The sequence below is a fragment of the Lepisosteus platostomus genome, chromosome 2, assembly GCF_059453375.1.
Source record: "Lepisosteus platostomus isolate fLepPlt1 chromosome 2, fLepPlt1.hap1, whole genome shotgun sequence".
Lineage (NCBI taxonomy): Eukaryota > Metazoa > Chordata > Actinopteri > Semionotiformes > Lepisosteidae > Lepisosteus > Lepisosteus platostomus.
In genome coordinates, this window is record NC_142612.1 from 74,502,192 (window position 1) to 74,526,049 (window position 23,858).

Consider the following 23,858-nt stretch of genomic DNA (forward strand, 5'->3'; position numbering starts at 1 on the left):
GATCTGTATAGTTGTCCAAAAGAGTGCAAAAGACATTTTCATGTGTGTAGACATTTTTGAAGTGCTGTAAACTTGATATTGCTTTTTAGCATTCTGCACATGGTACTGAGGCATTATTTAGGGAGTCTTTAGGATGGCTGATGGGAGTGATGAAATGTTAGTGGGGTCTGGTCAGATAGTAGGGGACTTGAGAAATGTCAAGAATGTTGCAAAAAAGGTTATCCTACTCTCCCAAAAAAGCTTTCTCCTGTATATAGAAAACCTAGAATGCTATGTGAATGCTAATTTATTTTTGAAGAAAAAATGAACAAACTTTCAGATTTCAGCTTTTAAACTGGTTAAATGTAAATGTACAGTGAAATAAACATCAGTCCCGTAGGTTATCAGAAAACCTGTGGAGTTATTGGCGAATCGGTCACTCTTTCTTATGTGAACAGATCCCCTATATTATTATTGGGTAAAGGTAAAACTTCATTTGTTTTATTTGTTAATTAATTATCTGCTTATTGTCCGAATCAGTAACAAGGAATTAAGATGATTACAGTGTACAAATTAGAGTGTGATAATGTGAGAGCTTTTACTTTCGTTTAAACGTAAAGTGAACCGTCACTGAGTCAAAACAATACATTGTCTTAACAATGATACGGTATCTTGAGTTCTAGAATAAATATATTGATTTTGAAGAGTTGGATACATTTTTACCAATGCTGTTTCTTTTTGTTCTGAATTATTGAAATAATGTTCACTACAAATAGGAGAGCTGGCAAGTTGATTTGTACAGTATAAATATGAAAGTATGTCTTGTTTCAGTTGCTAAACAAAAAGTTGTTACTTCTCATTAAGCATAGCTGAACAACACTTTCATAAGTGTTACGGTTTGTCAGCTTAAGTGATTTAATTTGTAGGAACAATTACTTGGTCAGGATTAGGATGAAATATTACATTCTGCATATCTTTGGGGAAACACTTTTCATGGACACCTGCGGTCAGTGCAGAAAGCATACAGAGTTAACCAGTTAACGAAGAGAATAACCTTTATCCATGTTAGCGATTGGCTTATTTTTCTTTTTTTTTGGTCTAGGCTCTAGAGCAAATTTATTGACATCTTGTGTCAAGTCAGTTTGGGAGACAGAGATGAAATAAGCCTCTATGGCAGATATATTTCCCAGATATTTTGTTGCTCCGTTTTGATTACTAAAAAGTTAGATGCAGTAAGGCTTGGAGCACTATTTTATCTGTGCTTTTATGCGGACATATTATATTTTAAATGAAGCTCTCAATTACTAAGCACTTCTATGTCCTGTCAAAGAGTCTCATGATGTTAATGGGATCTTTATGACCTTTTTAACTTGTTCGTTCTCTAACATAGCCAGACAATAACAACAAGGGGTTCGCCTGTGGCAACTAAAAACTCATTTTGAGCCAATAATATGTATTTACTATTTAGATTGGTGAGGAATACAATTTGTGGAAATGTGATTTTGCCGAAAAAAAATTACAAAGTGATTGGATTATTTTCTTTAATGGACTGGAACAGCGTGTAATGGCTGCTAGTGAGAGTTACATGCCTAATACCTTGCTAGTGTGCTTATTGAAATACAGGCTGGCTTTCCTGATATATAATACAGGATAGATGGGATGAGCACTGACAGATAAATATATAATCCCTACACATTAAATCCGCTGGATTAGAGCTCAGGGATTTATAGGAGGTTTTTTTCTGTCTTCTTGAAACATTTTTCTTAGCCAAGTTGCCAGTTGAAACATTTGATAACATTGTATTAGAGGTAGTTTAGCTAGGAAAAAAAATGGATAGCTTGCTGAAAAGGCCCTGCTCCATACACCAGTTTATATACAAAATATATATGTGTAATCTGCCTTGCTTTTTTTTACAGAAGGTAGTTGTTCTCATTTTTTTAAACATTTTATCTACAGAATACAGACATCTGCAGTCTGGTATTTTTTTCAGTTGCTAACATTTAAGATACTGCGATAGTAGATCCCAAAAATAATGACAAAAGCACCTTAACCCACATAGTTGGCCTTACAGCCACGGATGTTAGCTTCAACTCAGTAAAGAGCTGGAACATTTTTCAACCTACTAATTCTTTTGTGTAACAGTAAAAAAGAAACAGAATAATACATCTTTTCAAGCCTAAACCTTAAAACCCATGCAGTTTTCTTTGTGTTTGGGCTGTTTGTACCATCAGCAAAAACCAATAGGTGACAAGAAGCAATATTGTCATTTCTCAGACTTTTATTAGGTTCAAGAGCTTTGAAGTAAAGATTTAAGTGAAGCTGTTTAGAATTTCAAACTTCCATCATCTTATCATCTTGTGACTTTGAAGTGTGCTGAAAACACCCTTCTTCACCTGTGTGTTCCCAGAATTCCCGCATGTCTTTGAAGTCGTAGTAGTAACTTATTGCAGATAATGGGCGGTGGAAATGTGGATTTTAGGGATTGACCCTGGAAAGAGGAGAAAGCTGTTGAGCAGCCCCATCTGCTCTTCCACCTATGGCAGGCTCGCACCTCAGCACACCTGCTTGTTGCTATTTTTGGAACACAGGTGGTGTTACAAATACAGGGTCTCAGCTTAGGGTTTTTAATTATTAAGAAATTAGTCTCTTGTTGCTGGTGGTGGTTTGGGGCCTAGTGGGCAGGGCTTTTCAGAGTGAAACAGTGCAGCAGATTGGAGTGGTCTCTGGATACTAATCCAAGGATAAATTAGCCAGAAGGCTTGCCTTTTTTATTTCTCCAGACAAGTCTTACAACAGGTTGCTGCCATTTGGACACCAGCAAAGGACTACCTGGGGGAATAGTGTGGAAAGCAGAGGAGGTGTGCTGGGGAAGAGGGATTTTAGTCCATGTTGTTCACATTCATAAGGTTTACGTTTTCTCAAGCTCGGTAAAGTTCTAAAACCTCCTTTAGGGGAAGCCAGAAAAAATTATCATTTTACTCATTTGGCTGACACGGTAATCAAGGCAACCTGGAGATGTTACTTTTAACGAAATACATACAGCATACAACAGTCTTGCAATCAGACTTTTCAGTATGTTTCAAGTCTGATGAAAACTACAGTATTTTATACTCTGCATTTTATAGTTTTGTGTAGTGTAGTATATAATAAGGATGCAAAGTAAAGGTTTATTCCATGCTGAAAAGAAACACAACGTTTCAGCAGTGGAGCCTTCTTTGGATGTTACAGACACCTGATTATAAGAAGCTGATTATAAGGAATACAGTACAATGCTACAGTGAAGAATGTCAACTCGCATCATAGGCTGTTCTTGCCTGGCTATATAGTTAAGTTCAAAACCTCAGTCAGAACATCCTTAATAATACCGAAAGAAACATTGTCAATAAGTTTATTCTTGTGTTATTGGGATTTTATGTGTGTGCCTTTGAAGTTGTGGAGGTACCTACGGCAATGAAACATCTGCTGAACTGCTCAGGCTAGTTCTTAAAATACCATCGCAGATCTTGCTTTTAAATTTTTTAGTGCATTTCAAACTTATATATTAGATATAGTTCCTTGTCTGAAGTACAGAGTTATGTGTTGTTACAGCAGCTGTTTAAAAGAGTTAGACCACGGAATCCATTGACACTGAGTGCTGGATCGGTAAGCTGTGGGTCTTTGCAACTCCAAAATTCATTTTCCAGAATATTCTTAGCAAAGGGTTGAGGGATTTTAACATTTGTAACATTTTTTCTGTGGCTTTTTAGAATGTGTCAGAAAGAGAGAGTTTCAACTAGGTGGAAATTCTGTTTATTTTACAATTATATTCATTTCATTTTTTTAATATTACTGTAAAACCATTCAGAACCAAGTAAGCAAGGGACACGCTTTACAAAGTCTTTAATAAAGTCTTAAATATGTCTAATTTCTAATGTTTAACAGATGCAGTTAGTGTTGTATTAAGTGCTTTAAAAGAAGAGCATGAAATAATATGGAAGAATACAAATATTAAAATATGTAGCAGGTGGTATATTGACTTTTTTCATCAATTTCCCTACGGGATTAATAAAGTATTATCTATCTAGATTCATTTGTATTTTGGATATAGCTGGATGAGAAATATTACATTTTTGTCAGGTCAGTACTATAAAAGTCATGGTTATTCATTTAGTTACTAAGGTGTTTACCAGCTACCTAAAACTCCAATATATCTTATTGTAAAATGAAAGTAAAGCAAAAAAAAAAAAGCAAGAACAGAGGGCTGTATTGTTATCATCTAGGTGTTATTCGATTGACTCCTAGGGCCCAGAGATGTATGTAATCAAACTATTAAAAACTATAATTATATTTCTGACTGCATTATCAGAACACATAACCATGCTGGATATTACTTGTCATCCCGTTAAATAAGAACTAGCTCAAATCTCCACCTGTCCACTCGCTGACCCATCTATAATTTGAATGTGGTTTTAAAGATATCTTAAATGGGAAAATTATGCATAAATATTTATATGCTGCAATGCCTAGCATGTACTCATATAATTTTTTGATTCCAACATAAATGATCCTAATGGTCAATCATTAAACATCAAAAGAGCCCTTCGCTTCTTGCAACATCATTTACATTAGAAGTAATAATAGACTGGCAGGAAGAAACGGGAGGGAGATTGAAAGCTGGAATGAATCTGGTGGACTGCTATTTGCACTCCACAACAAAGATTCACGAACAAAGCCAGGGGAGCGCATCAGGCAGCACAGTCGAAATGTCTCTGACATGAAAGTTTTGGTCCTGAAAGGTAATTCTCACCACATCAAAGAGGTGGGGGGGGGGGGTTGGAATGGGAGATGAAACTCAGGCATTGTTTTATCACACTTAATAATGGTCCAAACAAGAGGGAAAGATTTCCTTGTGGCTGCAAGCCTTTTCAGATGCAAGACTTGCTCTTGTATAGCTAGGATAATGCTTGCCCACTCCTCCGCACAGCTCCAAAACATGTCCGAGTTGTTCAGTCGTATATTAGCAATGGAATAATCTAATTTATTGTTATGATCGGTATTGATATGTTTACGTCCAATAAAATTCTATAAATAGATGGGCATATCAGCCCTGACACAAAATGGCAAAATCAGTTGGTGCTAAAATAGAGATCCTCATCCTCCTTTAGGATTGATTATATTCTTTCTTTGTTGTTGTTCTCCACAAGAGAAACCTGTTTGGGTAATTGTTCATTATTTCATTTTTGATTGGAAAAAATTAAATCACTATCCCAATCACCGAAAAAAAAGGTAATTTGGGTAATACTTATACTGACATCTTTAACTTGTCACAAAAAATAAAAGTTAATAGAAATTATGAATATTATTATCTTTTATTACATTCAGATAAAATGTATTCAATTCAAATTAAACTTTCATGCTTGAAGGGTAATTCCTCTTTAGATTTTTCATCCATCTCTCTTATGATGTTTTTTTACAGGTGTAAGGACTGCTCAGTGTTAATGGGTGGCTAAATAAAAGGGAAGATTTTGGAAATAAATGAAACTGTACAAGCAGCAGTCATTAACATTGTCCTGTTACCCTGTCCTGCCCTCTGTGGGTGCTTTAATTTTCTGTTAAGCAGGGGGTTTCAGGGGATCAATATGAAAGTCTGTTGATAGTATTATATTTAATTAGAGTAATCAAAAACCATGCTTAGAGCATGACACCTGCTAGGAGGCGCATCTGAAAAAAAAGAGAGGAAAGAAAAGGCAGGATCCTATTCACTCTGTCTGTGTCTGTCCACAAGCGCTAATCCGGTGCTAGTCCCAATCGGGGACACCTCGTAAGCTATTTTATTGGCTTTGATCCAGTTTTGGGGGGCAGTTTAATTTCCCATAATGCAGTTGATCAATGATTTCCTTTCAGCAGTGATGTAATTAAAGGGTTTTAGCCAGTTTTCGCTGTGTTGTTTTGAAATTTATTATTCAGAAGGTCTGAGGTAGATCGATACCGTATAGCCGCCCTGTGGAGAGCCCCACTGAGGAGAATAAGGCCCACATGAAACAGTGCTTCAGGACACAAGCAAGATGTTTGCCTGGGACCTTGAGCTGACCTACACACTGAAGATTCTGGTTGACCTGCAAACATTCGTGCGCTGTCTGCTTTTCTCTCTGCGTCTGGAGTTCATCTGATCCCCTTTTTTGTTACCCTTGCTCATATCCTAAGTTTACGTCTGTAAACGCAGTCAAAAACAAGACGCTAGCAAATTGAAAAACTGTACTGGAAGCAAACATGATTAGTGATCCGATTAAAATGAAGTCTCATGTACTGGGCATGTGTAATTAAATATCTTCATGTGCTGTACCCAGTATAAGTGATTAAATCCTAGAAATACTACCCTGTATTCTTAGCTGACTAAATTGCAAATTTAGCTGAATGTAAGAAAATGATTTTTTTATGGGTTTATTGCAGAAAAATAAAATAAGAATAAGATATAATACCATAGTACAGTGTTGCCACCTTGTAGAGTTATTTAATCCAGCAGTAGGAAACTATGGAAGGCTGGCTCTGTTCTGTGCAGAGATGGGAAGTCTGGAAAACCAGGATGCTGGCATATGTGGTGTTAGGGGACCAGTAGGAGATGCTCTTCTCACTAAACCTCAATTTCCAAACCAGTGCCTCGGTGTAGGGTTTGGGGACACTGCACTGTTGGAGGTACCATCCATCAGGTGTGACATGAAACTGGTCCTGACTGGCAAGTCAGACTCAGACTGTTGATACTGTTTGCAAGAGAAAGGATATTAAAGTGGCTAAATTCCTCTTTGGGCTTCTGCAGTCTGAACTTCCTAACATTCCCCTTTATTACAACTGAATTTCTTTCTTCTCCGCCTGACCTGCTGAGTAGTAATGGCTGCCAAGCATTCTACACGTCTAGATGGGGGCTTTACTTCAGTACTGCTGCTGTATATTTCTTCCGGATCCTTTGGGATGAAAATCTCTAAACACATGCAAAGAATGATTAATAATTAGTAATTTAAGCTACATTGTAGTTTTAGTGGTTTTGTAGAAAGGGCTAAAGCGATTTTTTTTTACTATACTATACTAAAATTCTGACTGTACTTAAACATCAGGATTCCACTTTTTAATAGCAGTGCCAAAAAATTGGAAGTAATACTTGCAAATTAAAGTCTGGAATTCTGATGAAAAGGCTCCAGTATTTTTAATGGGGTCACTGAGGCTTATAGTTGTGCCATCAGTATCACCTTCAGTTCTGGTGTGTTAAATGTGGGCAAAGCGATGAGGTTTTCATAGGACTATCAGGAAATGAGAACGGAAGCTTGGAGTTTTGTGTCAAAGAGACAATACAACTACAGTATACAGCACACATCCCCCTGCCAGCTGTGGAATTGATGCATCCACTGTTTCCACGTTAAAGTGTAGGGTTCCCAACCACAGGAAAACCCTCGCTCCTACACGGTCCTGCCTGCGGCAGGTTTTAAACGGCACCAGTCCACCCAACTCGTGACCGTGACCCCGTGTTGTGGTCTTGCCCCCCTTGTGTGCCTCCTTTGCACACCTCCCTCCATTCGGCAAGACGTTCGATGACCTGATCGTCCTCATTTGCGTGTGTACGTGATATCTGCTCACGCAATTGTTTTGCCATTTTTTAAAATCCTTTTTGCTTCATTAATTTAACTACAAAATTGTATTCTTTCCGTATTTTGAATCATGATTCACATTATTGTATTTGTAATTTTTAAGGGAGAAATCTGCAGGTTGTATTTGCCATTGATGAGAGTAACACGGACTCTGGTAACCTAATGCCCTATTTCCCATACACTCACCGCACTTGTGAGGAAAGACACTATTACAATAGCACAGTATTAACTTTTAAAACAAATGCAACGTGCACATTTTATTTCACTGTTAACACTCATGATACTGTAATGTTCAGAATGTGCTCTTAAAAAGTAAATTCTGCATGTGCTTCGTGTGCCGTTATTTGGTACATCGATACTCTGATTGTCATGTTCGTTTTAGAGTTCAGCACATTCTGCACTGAAATAGCTCCTTTGTACATTTCCAGTGTGAATTCAGAAATTCAAAATGGGTGACTCAAATCGTAAAATGAAAAGAAAACAAAAACTGCCTTCAGCATTAAGTGACTCATTCGGTGCTCATTTTAAATTACAGCTCTGTGTCCCCAATTAGAGGCACAAGCAGTTTACCTGGCATCTTTAATTTAGTAGGCTAAAAGTCTTCATAACAGCCCTGTATTGTGCAGCTAATTGTTATTTTCAGGAATTAAGGTTCAGCTATTTTTTTCAGCTAAAAGGGTCAAGGTTAAGTGATGGCAGCTTCTTGTGCCAGATCCTATAATATTGTTGTGGCTCATATCTTTGAAGTGCTTTGGTACTGTTGCTCATGTCACAATTAGAGCTATAACAGGTGTTGGATCCAGAAATGTTCCTCACACCTGTGGTGCCATTGTGATTATGTTCAGCATGCGGCGGCGCTCTGCTTTGAATTTCCTAGATTCGATGAGCTGCCACAGGACTCTTACGGAATAATGTTCCTCGCAGAATACTGAGAATGTATGTTTTTTCTCTTTCAGTTGACACGTTTAAGTTACACCCCGTGTAAATGTGAAAGTTGACGGTTTTACTTACCATTTTAATATACTTCACTGTATTTTCATTTTAATTTGGGTTGGGTGTCAGGCCTCTGAAGGAAATGAAATTTAACCAGACCTGTATGTACAAAAGTGGGGCTGAATTGGAGAGTGAAACAGGAATCCGAAAACATGGATTTATATATCATGGCAGCCAAGTGTGACTTGAAAATGAAGGGACTGTTTTATAATTGTATTGGAAAAAATAACAGTAAGTAATAGGTTTTTAAACTGATCCATGTTTATTGAATTGTGTAACATAGTGTGTGGGTGTAACATAGGAAAAACAACAACCAGCCCTCTGTGAGAAAGAGTAGGCGTCTTTGTGTGGATAACAAAGAGAAAGTTGTTGCAAATAAAAAAAAGAGATTGCAAATAAAATGAATAAATGATGGTGTTAATTGCTTAAATGTGTTATGAATTTTATTTTACGTATGAAAAGGACAAAAGATAAGTATCTCTCCCTTATTTCAAATAAACTCTTTCATTTCAATATTGCTCGACAAGCGTACGTTTGTAAATCTCAAGTCTATGTGGCAGATATTGCTAAAATATAATCAAACTGTTTTTTTCATTAGAACACTGTAGGCTGAATTTCTGAATAGGAGGTACGGACTTAAAAGCCTAGTTGGTCCAGGCTTTTAGATTTTTCTGCATTCTGAGGTACACTGTACTGCAATGTTACATAAACCTGAGACACAATGAGCAAATTAGGCATTAGTAAAAAGCAATGTATAACATAGCTCCTACCCACAGTTTAAGAGAAGTGCAAACATTGTATGACATATTTGTTCTGTATCCATTTGTACTAGTTTTGTGGTTTTGTTCCAATTTGATGTGGTCAAAACACTTGTCATCCTCTGCATTTGCTTCACGATCTGGGAAGGGTTGGCGTTTGTAAAATTGGAGATGAAAGAAGGGTTCATCTTGAATCTAGGCCCTGCCACAGAATTTTTCAAATTTCCTGACAAACTGTCAAGCTTAATTTTGCTTTCAACTGCCAGTATAAACTTCATCTGCCATTTTTAATAAATAGGCACTGTTGCCAGGCATTTCTTAAATTGTGTCAAATGAGTTATTTTCCTTTGAGCACAATTTAAGCAGCTTTATTGTGTATAGTTTGTAACACCAAAAAGAATAAAGGCAGATGTACCATTTAAGGCCTTGCATGCAATATCCATTACAAAAATTGGATTAGGAAGTTTGTATACATTTGATCAAATATTCATCATTGATTTTGATCCAAAACATGTAACAAATTTGCAGCAGTTAAATAAGGACCAGATTAAATGTAAGATGCAAATGAGTAAGTTCTTTTGTATGACAGTATGATCACAGGAATTCCCTGGAAAGCTGTCAGTATTTTTTCTTTTGTTTTTCCAATCATTTAACGTGTTTATCCGGTTAAACTGAGAATTGTTTTGTGGTCAGTTGGAGAGAATGGTGATATTGAATATCACCTTTGAATAATTTAATTTTTTTTTTTTACTTTTAAAAAAGCAGTCTTGGCTTGAAAGTTTTGAGGATGGTAACTTGCTTTTCGAATAAAGAATCAAGGTTCCAATGTTTTAACCCTTTTTCTACTTTTTTTCACTAGCATATACAGTACCACTTAATGTTACTCACTTTATAATTTAAAAAAATGTTCTGCCCATCTTCACTTTAAAGTCCTTTAGCTTCTTTCATACCGTACATACTACCACAGCCACATATGTTTTTCTGAGGATTTCATTTGAATACTGTGAACATTGATATTATATAAGGAAACCAGTAACTGAGCTGTAAATATTAATTATGATCTTGTTTTTATATGGTGCACATACCGTATGTGTTGTGAGCTACATTAAGATTTGAACAGAGTGCAATGACCTTTTTATAGGATGAGATGCACATTGAATGCTGAACATGAATAAAACAAGCAGCCATGTTCTTCTTTACCCATATCAGCAGTGTTTCCCTGGACAATACCAGTTGATAGCATCTTTGTGTACTTTGTGCATTGTCCCTACATTTAGTGTTTCCTCAACTGTATTTTGTATACTGTTGCCTGACTGTCAGACACTGTTGTCTTGTTAAGTGCGTAAAGTATAAAGTGTTTATTCTTTTTTAAGTGCTATTGGAATTTTTGCATGGAATGGTATTGTTTTATTGTTTCCCTTCTACCCAGTGCATTAGAAATTGCTTATATTCACATGGACCTTTTTGATTCAATATTTTAAAACACCCCAAGGATTTGGCTCTTGGACGTGGAAGAAAAATGCTTGCAGGACTTCCAGGCTCTCATGGTATCTCAGCTTGAAATGCTCTCTGAAGAATGTATAAAAAAAGTACGTTCTGTTTGCAGAGTAGTTGACCTGTCTTTGAAAATGTCAGAAAATGCAATGATTTCTCCTTGAGAAGTTCTGTTGCTGTGGATGTCTGGCAAATCCGGGAGCAGTAGCATTTGAAATTCAGCGTTCAGTGTGGCTCAGGGAGTCTGATGACCCCGGGGCTATTCACAAATATTTGTAACTGAGCTCAAATATCCCTAAATCAAACCTGGAGCTACAGGAAATTGCAAAGCTGAATGTCAAGACTGTTGGTGGAGTAGTGAATGTTTTTAGTTAAACTTCTACAGAGTAAATAGGTGCTGTACATTTAACCTGCTGTTTAATAGTTGTAATGGCAAAATATGCTGGGCCTTGCAGTCATTTTTTTGTTTAAGTTGCCAATGTGCTTTTGATCTTCAGTAGTTATCATAGTCCCGAGTAAAACTGGTACAGTAAATTTCTTTTGTAGCTTGGTGCTCATAGAACATGGAGGAGAACAGGAGCGAGCAGTGATCCAGGCATGCTGGGTATTGTAGTTTTAATGAAAGGCAAATAACTGTTCAGTATGCAGATCACAGGGATCACATCAATACAGTCAAAATACCAAAACAATATTTAAAAAGTAATGAATCCTGTAAAAAACAATTAGTTCAGTGACTACAAGTTATTTTTAAATTGTGGCTTCTCTTAAACCTTTATATGTGCATTGTATACTCAGAAGACGTATTTGTATAATTGGTTGATTTAGAAAACTACCTACTTTTTATGATTTTACAAATTGAAAAATTAAGCCTTTCCTCTTAGTTTTTAAAAGTACAAATCCAGCAAAACCCTCTCGTACACATTGCACATTTACTAAATTTTACAGATTTACTAAAATCTGCAAGTTGAAAAATAAGTTTTATTTGACAGAATAAGCATTTCTTTCCTTTTTGATTCTGCTTAACAGAAACAGGATGCTATGTTTTGCTAATGGTAGAGTACAGAAAGGAACATATGACTTTTGGAATCAGAACAACTGTTTTCTGATTCATTTTTGAGTCATCTACTGCAAATCTCCTCATCCACTTTTCTCATATAAATGACCACAAAGTTCTGCTTTAAAAATATTGTATTTTTTTACAGTTTTTGTTCTTAAAGTCTCTTGACTTAACTTCCTTTTTATGCTTAAAAGATACAAAATACCTCATATTTTTTTTAAGTCAGAAAAGAAATGCAGAAATGTTTGCTTTTGCAAGAGGCTAGGAATCTTTTCATTCCTTTGTGTTTGTTTCAATATCTTAACTTTACATTTGAAACCCAAACAGTTCAAGTAGACGGCGTGTCAGAAAATGTGTTAAATAAATTCTGTCTGGTGCAGTCTACTAAGGGACCAGATAGCACATTTGCTCTAAAGAGGTAGGTTTTACATCCAAGGTAGTTTCTTTTAAACAGTAGAACTCGGAGAAAGTACAGTATTTCCATACTGAGATGCTCTTTAATGTAGCATTCATAGTTGATATTTCTCAACATTTAGCTGTATTTTTATCGCCTGGAAATCCAGAGCAAAGCTGGAAAGCTTTCTTTTTTTTTTGATGAGATGGCAGTTTGGCAGTTCTAGTTTTAAATAGCAGCAGTAATTACAGTGTGTTTTTTGCACTTAACAGAACACCAAAGGTTTTAAAAAAAAATGAAGAATGAAATGTTACTTAGCCTTAATTTTTCACAAGCATGTTAATTTTAAAGTCAAAGGGGCAGTTCCTTTTCATCATTTCTGGTTTAGAATATTCAGCATGCCGCAGATGTTCATGAATAATGTCCATTTCAAACCCTTGGCACTGGGTCCCTGCAAGTTGGCTAGATGAATTAAATGTAGGGGGGATCTGACAGGCAGCACGCTGCTTTGTGATCATTCCAAAGTTCTAATAATCTCCCTCACCTTCCCTGCCTTCGCCTAATGAAAGAGAATAGGTGATTGCACCTCAGGCTATGTTCTGCGCTTAATGACTCCTCCAAAGGCAGATTTATGAAGAAAAAATTAACTTTGAATGAGGAGTGAATTGGCCCTGACAGTCTGATAGACTGTGACACAGATTCTGTAGCAAAACAGACGTAGCACTAATTGATTATCAATATTTTAAGCAAAGTGATGAAAATAAGCATTAAGTGATGAGAAAGGCAGACTCAATACAGGAGACAGTAACTAGGACTTGTGGAGTCTTGGGGGATGTTGGAATGAGTAGGTCTGGCTGCTATCGCTGGTTTTGTGTCAGTTTTTTACCTTCTGCACAGCATCCCTTTCTCTTTGCATAAACCTGGCATAAATATTTCAGTCCGATGTACAGTTTTGAATATTAATGCCTTTTGCAGATGTTTTACTCTAATCTGTTAGTCACACGTTCAGGGGTATATTTTATAATACTCATCTATTTAGACTCATGGTTAGATTTCACAGTGCATCTGTGTAAATCAAGTGTTTTTTTAAGTTTCCTGCTTGTCAGTTAATTACATCCAAGCCATGTAGGCATTTAGAAAGGGCTTTTCATTAAGCAACCTGCATTCCTGACCACCTAATTTGTTTGATCAGGTGTCTTTTTGGAACCTGTAGCTACATTTTATTACCAAACAAATGTCCTGCTTCTTTTAACTGTGCTCATTTCGAATTGATTGAGATCACTTGTGACTGTGCTGCGATTAAAAATTAGTTTCTATTTCATGTACGGGTATCTTCAAGGACTTAAAGCTATAGGGCTTTCCAGCTGAATAAGTGCAAGATGAGGCCCTTTTGGTTTCAATGGGATCTGACATGTGCTTTCAAAAGCAGGATTGAAACGATTGTTTCCACTTCATCACCCCCAACTATCTAAATCACATTAGTTATCATGTATGTAAGTTCAAAGAATTAAGACCCAACTACTGCAGGATGAATAAAATTACACAAGAAAAAAAACAGAAGAATCCCTTGTGAAAACAGTGTGTGTGGAGGGTTCACTGGAAACAAAATTCATTTCTACATCCTCCTGGTGTTTAAGGGTTGGATTGATTACTGTGAACATGAGTTCCGTTAGAAATATAATCAACACAGTCATTATGGGCTTGATTTTAAGTAACGTGAAATGTCAAACAGTGATGCATGGATTTTGAACTATATGAGAATTCCATGTGTCTGATTATTTGTTTCATATGGCTTTTATCAAATGAAATGCTGCCTGGATCTGGTTCAGTGTTTGCTGTATGAAGATCATTTTAGAATTCCTCCAGTTCTAACTGGTCACAAAACTTTTAATTTGTTAAAACATCAAGGCATATATGAGAGTGGACCTGTGGCATACACGTTACCAACAGCTGAGAAGCTCTGTCTTGGTTTCCTGAGGGGTAAGGAGTGTGTTTTGGCTGATACTGTATGCGTGTGTATTTACATAATTATATTTTCACCCAACTGACCATAATCAATGGCTGAGCTGCAGTCCAGAAAATCCATCCTCCTTGACCTGATTGCCATTATTCACAAAACTATTTTACTAGGTGGATGGAATGGAAGATACTAACCTTTCCATATTGCTGCTCTCTATGTTGTTTTTGATGCTTTCTTTCACATTTACTCGAAGGAAATAGTGGTCTATTAGATCAGCTCTAATTTGAATTTTAATGATAATAAAATGACACGAGATTTGTGGGAAAAGCTCTTGTTTCACTTTGCACACACCACCTAAATTTGACTCACTGTTAATTTTAATTTCTAAAAGACTTTGATTCAGCTTCACCCATCCCCTGTATGCAAACTGATGCGCTTATATGAAGATTCACTAACACTCTCATACTCGAGTTTCAGAGTTGAAGAAAAGCACAAAATCTGCTGGAAAAACTGCAGAAAGATATTTTCAGTTCACTAAATTAAAAATTATAGTAAATGTTAAAATAATTTCATTGCCACTCTTGCGTATTTTGTTTGATGCCTGTTTATGATTAAAAGGGGATGTTTTTTTAAACTTAAAACGTTTTTTGCCATTTAAGAGCTGTAAATATGTTATTTAAGGAAATCTTTCTCTCACTTGCAATATTTGAATAGAGGAGCTTTTTATTTTGTTTTTTCCTCTAACATATTCAGTGATTTTTACCTGGCTACCAACTATGAGGGGTTTATGAGAGTATCCCCAGCATCTGTTTGACAACAGTTCCCAACATTCAGAGTAATGTTCTTAATTCTTTTTTGTTTTATGTGAGGTGCTCTTTATTGTGGGTAAAATCCTTTTATACCTTGTTTGTACAGTGTCTTGACTGTATTTGCATAAGAATGCCTACAGAAGTGAAAAACTTATCAAAATAAATATTTTTAATATTAGTAGAAAAAGTTACTTAATTTAGTTAAGATTTTTTCAAAGTGGAAATTCTTGGCCTCTAATATGCAGAAGGTGGCAAAACCACCAATTAAAAGGTATGTTTAATTTATAAAAAATATGTACACAAAAAAAACAACTTGCCAAACAGTTGCCAACAAGTGTATTCTAAATATAAACCTTCAAGGCCTGTAGTAAGTGTGCTGGCTTTTTTCCCCTCACTTTCCTCAATAGTTATTCTGCTAATGAAGTAAATTATCTTTAATCACTTTTATAAAGGAGAACTAGTTGCCTTTCTGGACAACATGCATGAAAAGTTTAATATTTTATCAAAACGAATAGCCGTTGCGTTTGTAATAAGGGGAAAGCAGGCATTTCATCCTAAATGTGATCTGTTTTCAAAACACAAATTGAAAGAGAGACTGGTCTGTTTCCAGAAAAATATTTTAATTAATTATAGTTCTGTTTTATACATAATCTGCATATTTTCACTCATGTCAGGCATTCATAATTCCAATTTGCATTAATATTATATGCATTTCCTTATTATTTTCTCTGCTCAGACAGGGGTTTGGTCTAAACATTCCATACTTATTCACTGAGATAAAGCTGCTAGTGATATATAATTAATTATTATAGTGGCATACAGTATAGTACAGTTTTTAATTGATCTGCAGTGTGAGAACTCTGTGAAACAGAAAGCTAAAATCCAAAATGACACTTTCTAAATAATGTATTGAGTATGTAAGATATTTTCTCTAATTGTTTTTTATTTAATATTTTATAAATATGATTTAAATGCACTTCCTTGCCACACTATCTTGTAAAGCCTCCTCAAAAAGTATGGATATCATACTTTCAGTTTAAATGGGTATCGGATAAAGTTTACAAAGCTATTGATATTGGTTTTGAACTTTGGAATGCAAAATTAATAGGCGTTTTTTATTGCCATAAACGTGAATCTTTTTTTTTTTGCTGACGTTGAATTAAACATCTTGCTGATTGAAAGAGATGGGGTGTTGGCAGTTCTTGTTTGGGAGTCATATTGTTGTTTTTTACTTTTGTTTGGTTGATTTAGAGAAACGAAAGAGGTTTTAAGAAAACGTTTGTGTGTTAGGACAGCTTTTTTATCAAATACTCGCAGCCTCCTGGAGGGCGTCTCTTTTAGTAACACCTTATCCTGCCTTAGTATGATACATTTTGCATTATTTGATTTGTACTTAATGTATATTGTTTCAGCAGTTGGTGAGGGGGTGATAAAGCTGCTTTAATGTGAAACTAGAAAACCCTTTCCCCTGTGTGTCAACCTTTCCTGAGTATGTAGTATACTGTGCCACCTAGTGGTAAAATTTAACACTTCATGAAGATGCAAGAGTTTAACCTATTGCCCTCATTATCCCAACTGCAACACTAACTGCATTTAAGTGCCAAAGACACTCTAACAGGGGCAAAAGGTTAACTTTCTTTTAATGGGTAATAAAATTTTACTTTTTTTTGTCGTTTTCTTAGTGCAGTGTTTTACAGTGCTGTGTTTCCTCGGCATTGCTGTACATCCCCATGATAAGCAGATTCATGATTTGAAAGGACGTTTTTCCAATTGCCTCTGTTGGCCACAATATTATGTTTGTCGTGCTGTGTGGCATGATTTATAACAGGTGATTCTCTCTTATTGGGTATTCAGATTTGGTGAATTTATTCAGGTATATACCTTTTTCCTCATCCCTAGGCTCTTTGCTCTCTATTGTAACATTAATGAAGATGAAGACAGTGATGGCACATGACACTTCTGGGCAAATGATAAGATATGTCTGAGCGTACAGCATCTTGCTATGTTAAAAAAATCAATATATCTCAGATGTTTTTCCTATCACTCTAATTATACCATCACCATATCAAAGGATGTAGTACAGTAGGCCCTGATCATATTATGTTCCTTAATGAGCTGGAAAGAGTAAAAGAAAACAACTTCAGCACACAGTCATTTCTAAATATGTTACCTCACATTTTGGAACAGTTTTTTTCCCACCTTTTTATGTTTCTACAATTAATATCTTCTGTTTCTAGGTGTGGTGATTATGTTGCATTGGACTGTTACAGTGTTTGTCCAAGAATGTTTCTGTAGCCACAGAGTGAAACAGTTTGCCGTTTTACATGCTTATGTCATCCAAGACTTATGCCCTACAATTCATGTCCAGAAACATCCTTTATATTTGATTTCACTTGATTTGCACTTGCCCAAGGAGTCATTTTGACATTGCAGACACATAGCACGGTCTGTTTCCAGCCTTTATTTCTGCTCCAAATATATACGAACATTTACTTTAGCGAGCTTAAAAGTTGTTGATCTCTACTGTTTTGTTTTAATAAGACAGTTCTGACTCACAACTGTCTACACTTGATATTTTCAAACATTATACCTTTAGGTGTGTTCTGTTCTTGGTAGCTATCGCATAGGTATTGCATAGCCTGCTATTTGGAAGCACAACTCTGAATGCAACCCTTTCACATTGATAAATACATTGAAAAATGCTGTAACTACTGAAAATGGCTATCCTCATGGACTGATTTGTAGAAGATAAACAAGAAAAGGGAAATGTATCCACGTGTCCAACAAATAATTTTCTAAATTTTTTACATACATTCTTGTTGGTTTGTCTTTGCTATAGCACGGTTCCTTTATTTATATATTCTTCAGCTTAAGAAACATTTTACTAAATTTTTAAAGCATTCTGCAAGATTCTCTTAACCATTCCTGTTTAATACAGAATGGTCTTTTCTGTACAGATTAATTTCAGTTTGCCATTTTATACAGCTACATGTATTACCACAACAGATGTACTTGTGCAAGAAATGATAAATAGCTGAACTTGAAATTGTTTTGCTCTCCCTTTTCTCATGTAAGCTTCTGGCTTACTGATTTTTTTCCTTTGCCCTGAGCACATAACTTTCTGTTCAATGTAAAAAGCAAAAAAAATCGCGGCAAGGAAATATTCTTATAGTTTGCATAAGCGAGTTGCATATGCGTCTTGGATTTATTTTACTGCAGAAGTTTTGAAATCTTCAAATGTCTGATAAAACCGCAATACAGACAAACGGCAGTGAACTAAAGCAAAACCCCTATCCACACGCATGAGGAATGTTTTTCTCCCAACTAAAACTAGCTTGGTGAATTTGAAAAAGTAAATATTTTTAAAAAATGTGTCCACATTTTGCACATTGTTAGGAGTTTTCATAGTTTGTATGGACATATTTCCTCAGATTTTGTTTTTTTTTATTTTCAGTGTTTAATTGATTGCATTTTATATGCATATGTTTACTGCGCCAGTTGTCTTTTTTAATTTATTCTAATGTTTCTGAAAAAAAAATTATTTACTTATTAATACAGCATATCATAGTGCCATAGATGGTACTGTAACAGCAAGCTGTCCTTAAAAGAACAAATGGATCATATGTAAAGTCCCTGCTGGCTGTGATATTTGTAATTCTTTGATAAGTAATGCAGCCCCAAGAAGCTTAAACTGGAAGCTGTTTTGGCCAACGGTAGTATGTTGCCACTATTTGGGGGCAAAGGGTAAAATGAAAAACTCAGGTGTTGTGATTCATATGAGTGTATTCTATCAATTTTCTTTAATGAAGTAAAATCAAACAGAATAAACATCAGTTTATGTAAAGTATAATTACATTTTTCAAATGGGCTCAGCACACTTGTTCATGTTTTTTTTTGTTTTGCTTCTGACTCTTTAAAGCTCTTTAGCTCCTACATGACTTCAGCCCTCTTTTTTCCAATTCTGAGTGGGAGAGCATTCCCTCAGTGAAGGCAGTAATTTTGCACAATGGTTGTTTTTTCTGTCATGTAAAAAATATTTCTAAAAATCTTGCCAAGATAAAGGTAAGCTTCATCTTCACATCTGATCATTACGAGTAATAACACAGTGCAATTCTCTGAAGAGCCAGGAACAGGAATAAAACTTATGAGGTGCAAAGTGAAAAAGAGAAGCAAAACAAATGAAAGGTAGAATCGACAGAATCAAATCAAATCTCTTAAGTTTTCAAAATACTGCTTAAGGAATGAAAGGCCTCTGGTGGACTAAGATTAGAACTAACAAATCATATCTAATGGGGTATTGAAGGTGTTTGGGGCGAGTTTCTGCTACTAGAAAATTCGTGGACCAACATTCTTCACATAACTTGTTTGTTTGATATTAGGTTTATGTAATTAATCACAAAGGATTCAAATGTTTTGCTTGCCCTGAGGCAGGATGAAAGCGATCTGATCGGCTTCGCTGAATTATTGCTAACTTTTGTATTTGCAAAGTGCCATTTTCGACACTGGATGCGGAGAAATGTAAATTCACACCCCGCAAAAATGTGGCTCGAGCTTTAGCCTTTGAGACGGACTTTAGTGAACGGTGTAATTGGAGTCCCTTTGAAAGCAGTCATTAGGCACTGGTACATTAACGCTATGCTATCTCTGTCTAATATCTCGCCCCCCACACTTTCTAAAATCACGTGCCCTGACCCTGGAGTCATTTAGAGGTCATGTGTGTTTGCTTGTCTGTTTTTTATATCTCCCCCCCGTATTATTTTAAATACATAAATACAAGGCCTCTTAGCTCCAGAAACATTTTAGATTCCTTAAAGTGCTTCATGGTTTTTAAATGCAGCAGAAATATTATTACAACAATCAACACAAATTACAAATATATTTAGAAAATGTTTTTGTGGCACTTAGGTTTATTCTCACTCTCGGTGAGATTTATTTTTATTGTGATTGGATTAGTTCTTTCAGTGTATTTGACCGGATTTGTTTGTTTCGTACAAGCTACAAACCTGATACTCCAATACTGAAAAGTAAGGCACTGGATAATAAAAAGTAAATGCCTTTAACTTACCTTTCTATTAATCTTACAAATATAAAGACCTACTATTTCAATATTATTATATGCATATGAATGCATACATATTAAAAATGTGTCTGTAAGTGGTCTTAATTAGTGACATGATAGGAGTGGTAGTCTAAGGATATAGCTGATAGCTAATCTTTAATCATGTTATTACCATGAATTGTCGTGTTTAAGTATGCCGTTATTAAATTGTATTTGGCATATTAGTGTACTGTTCCTCCTAAGTTCTTAAGAACAGAAAAGGACTTACTTTAGCTTAGTCTGTCTTCCCAAAACACTCTAGCCGTGTTTGATCTGATAGTTGCAGACCTGCTAGTCAGGCATCGGGGTGGTATGATGGGTTGTTCTGCTGCCTCACAGCTCCTGTGTTCGATTTCAGTCTGGCTACCTTAGGAGCATCAGAAGGAAGTAAGTATTTTGGCCAGTGAGGAGACCCGCTTATACCTAAATTAGGCTTAATGAAGCGTTTGTTAATAATAACTGCTGCAATCTATATGTTTCTACTTGAAGTCGATTTCCTGAATGACTGTTCATCAGGTGGAAGTGTGAATTGGGTTGCCGTGGAATTTTATCCGTGTTAAAAACTGACAGAACATGGCTTTCAATATACGTTAACAGCACAGTTCCTCAGTGACTAGATCTCTTTATTTAAAGAAGCTGTGTTCACATACGGTAGATCCTCTCTGAAGCAGATGTGCAGATAGATATGAATTGTGAGAATGCAAATATTCATTAGCTCTGGCTGATGCACAGCGCTAGAAGGCAGAACCTTTGGTGTTTGCTTGCTCTTAGGCAACACCATAACCCAGAAAAGTGTTTCTTGTTAAGACAGCTTGAGAAATACCATGCAAAACTATTGATAAACATTCTCCTTGAAGGGGATAGTTTGGATACATTTCGTGCTAAAAAGTATTCCATGCAATCAGTTTTTAAAGAGGTTTATTTTTTCAAGTTAAAACCATGACCTTTACTGTAGGACATTATCTGAAGGACTAGCCCTGACATGAACGATTGAAATGCTATCCCTATAACATTTTCTTTTGGGGGGGAGGGATGGCAAAAGATGCATGCTGTTACGGCAATTTATATATTCATGGCATACAGCAATTTAATAACACATCTCACATTTTTCTTTAATATAATTTATCCGTGGTGACCTCCCTGCCTTTTGTGTAATACCAATGAATTGTTCTTTCTAAAGAGTAATAGGAAATCACTAAGAAATACCAAACTACCATACTGTAATAGATAAATCAAATTCAGGCTTGCTAGTTTATTGAATCTAAATTGTGCCCAGTTGGCCCAAGAGCTATATATAAGCCATCCATCTTCTGTTGATAATGGAGATTCTTGAAATCCACCTGATGTTTGCATTATTAAATTTCACTCTAATGAGCTCTGCTAATACATTTTGAAGATGGTTGTAAAGAGTAGAATGTGGTTTGAAGCGGGATAATTTGAATGAAACATTAGCCTAGCATTTTACATGACTCAAGGGGTATATCTACAATTACACATATAATCAAAATTGGATTTCAATGGAATTTCTATTATCCTTGTCCTTCCAGCATGGAGAGAATGAAGTGTAAATGAAGTATAAGTCTTTACCATTTCTAATAGTTTGTTTTTATTACTTAATCAAATAGTCTTCCTGCAAAGTACACCAGGATCAAGCTGGCACCTGTACAAAACACTTTATTAAAAGGTATGACAGCTAAACTTAAAATGTAGCCTTCAAATAATATTTTTACATTGAATTAGCTTGCCTTTGATTCCCATTAAACATGCCTTCATTGTCACATACTAATATGTTATAATATATATTAATATGTAAAACCACAGATATTCTCAGAGTTGTTGAGAGCAGCATACGGGTTTGATTTGTTCAAAAGGCCGAAGCAGAAATAGATTTGAGGATGTTTCACCAAAACTAAAAAAGCAAAATTAGGATTTATCAAAATGTGTGCTATGGGGATGTGTCTCATTCACAGGGAATGCAACTGAAGTAAGTGAAAGAAGGAGCAGGCCTTGTGACCCATTGTGCTGTGCTTTGCACATCGACCTGGAAATCAAATTTGAATTTAAGGTTAATCAGAATAGTGAAGTGTAACTGGTATAATGCGGTTTAGGAAAACTCATTTTTTTAAGCTATTGAACAGATATTAATTTCAGTTTTTCAGATTGTGTGTTACATTCCTAGCTCTCTGTCTGCCACTGTTTTTTTTTCCTTTTTTTCTAGGAAAAGTGAAAGTTTAATTTTTTTTTTCAAACCACATGCCGTGTTTGACATTTAGGGAATGTCCTTGAAATCTAGAAATTCTCTAAAAATTCACTTAAAAGTGTTATTGTTGAAAAAGGATGTGTCAGCCAGTTCAACCACAGGCTGTCTTTGCAAATTCACCCAAGACATATTGACAGAAAAGCTCAAGAAACCATTGCTCTGCATTCTTTGAACTCTAGACAGCTGTTACACCCATTGGTAGCTCCAGTACATTAAAGCAACAGTTGGAACATTATATTTCATTTGTCTCCCTTATTGTGCATGAACTTCTTGATTTTCCCCTCCTGGCCCAGGTAGTTTTAAGTGGCTTACAGTTCTGCCTTTTAAAGTTTAAACTCATTAAGTATAATGTAATTAGAGACTCAATTCCACATAGTTCAGTCATCAGGCAATAAGATAGCAATAAAGGAAAATGGCTCCTCAGAGACATTAATGCTTTGGAATAAATGATGTGCTAGAACAGAAATTTAATTAATTTACAGGATATATTGATAGTCCCTACATACTTTGCTTTATATTTTAAATCTTCTTTAACATATTTATTATTCAGGGGGAGAAGCAGTGTAAAAACTAAACAGTGAAAATTAATAGCCAAAAAATATGTTCTCAAATGTTTCTCAGCGCTCAAATTTCTTTAAAGAATTAAATTACACTACATTCAACAATAAACCACTTTCGAGTCAGCGTCTGCAGTGCCAGTCCATGAAAGTTACATGGTTGTTTTTAAAAGGTATTCCATTAATCCTGCAACCGCTTCAATAAAACTAATGGGAAAACGGGCACAAGATGGAATTGTTTGCTGATCTTTGTCCCTAAGTTTATCCTTTTCATATCTGACCAGTAACATTATCCTTTGACAGACTGCTTCCTCCTTTGTTTTTTCGGAACATAAAATATACAAAATCAGCATTGAAAACAGGGCCAAAGAGTCTAAACCACTAATCTAAATGTAAAATAAATAAAATCAGTAGGAAAACAAGGTGAAAAATGAAAGAATAGAGTTGGGTGCAAGCCTTATCCTTGCTGCTAGACTTCTCCATGCCTGTACACTGAGGCTGAGTCTGGGAGAGCCCTGCTAAATAATACAGTTTTCCAAATAGTAAAGGGGCGACCAGAGATGACAGCCAGTGATTGCCAAAGAGGGTGATTTGTTTTGTGGGCTCATTTCCGTTCCAGGAGATTTATTATTGAGTTTTTGGAAATTACAATGCTAGCAATGCTTTAGAATGTAAAAGTGCACTCACATTTAGATTTGCTCTTGAAATGACTTTTTTCTGTCTCGCAGTAAGCTCATGACACCTGCCATAAACAGGAATCAGTATGCCACCGTTTAAATCTATTAACTGGTGTAAATCTATTTCCTATACCCAAACTGAGTAAAGGAATTACCTTTTGATTGACTTTTTCTTTATAAATGAAACAATAGGGGAATTTTTTGTT

The 23,858-nt window shown here is 35.7% G+C and overlaps 1 protein-coding gene across 4 annotated transcripts in view; it reads left to right on the forward strand.

Annotated features, from left to right (window-relative positions):
• rsrc1 (arginine/serine-rich coiled-coil 1) overlaps window positions 1-23,858 on the forward strand; it is a 116,455-nt gene that overhangs the window by 65,224 nt on the left and 27,373 nt on the right. The gene's annotated exons all lie outside the window — the stretch shown is intronic.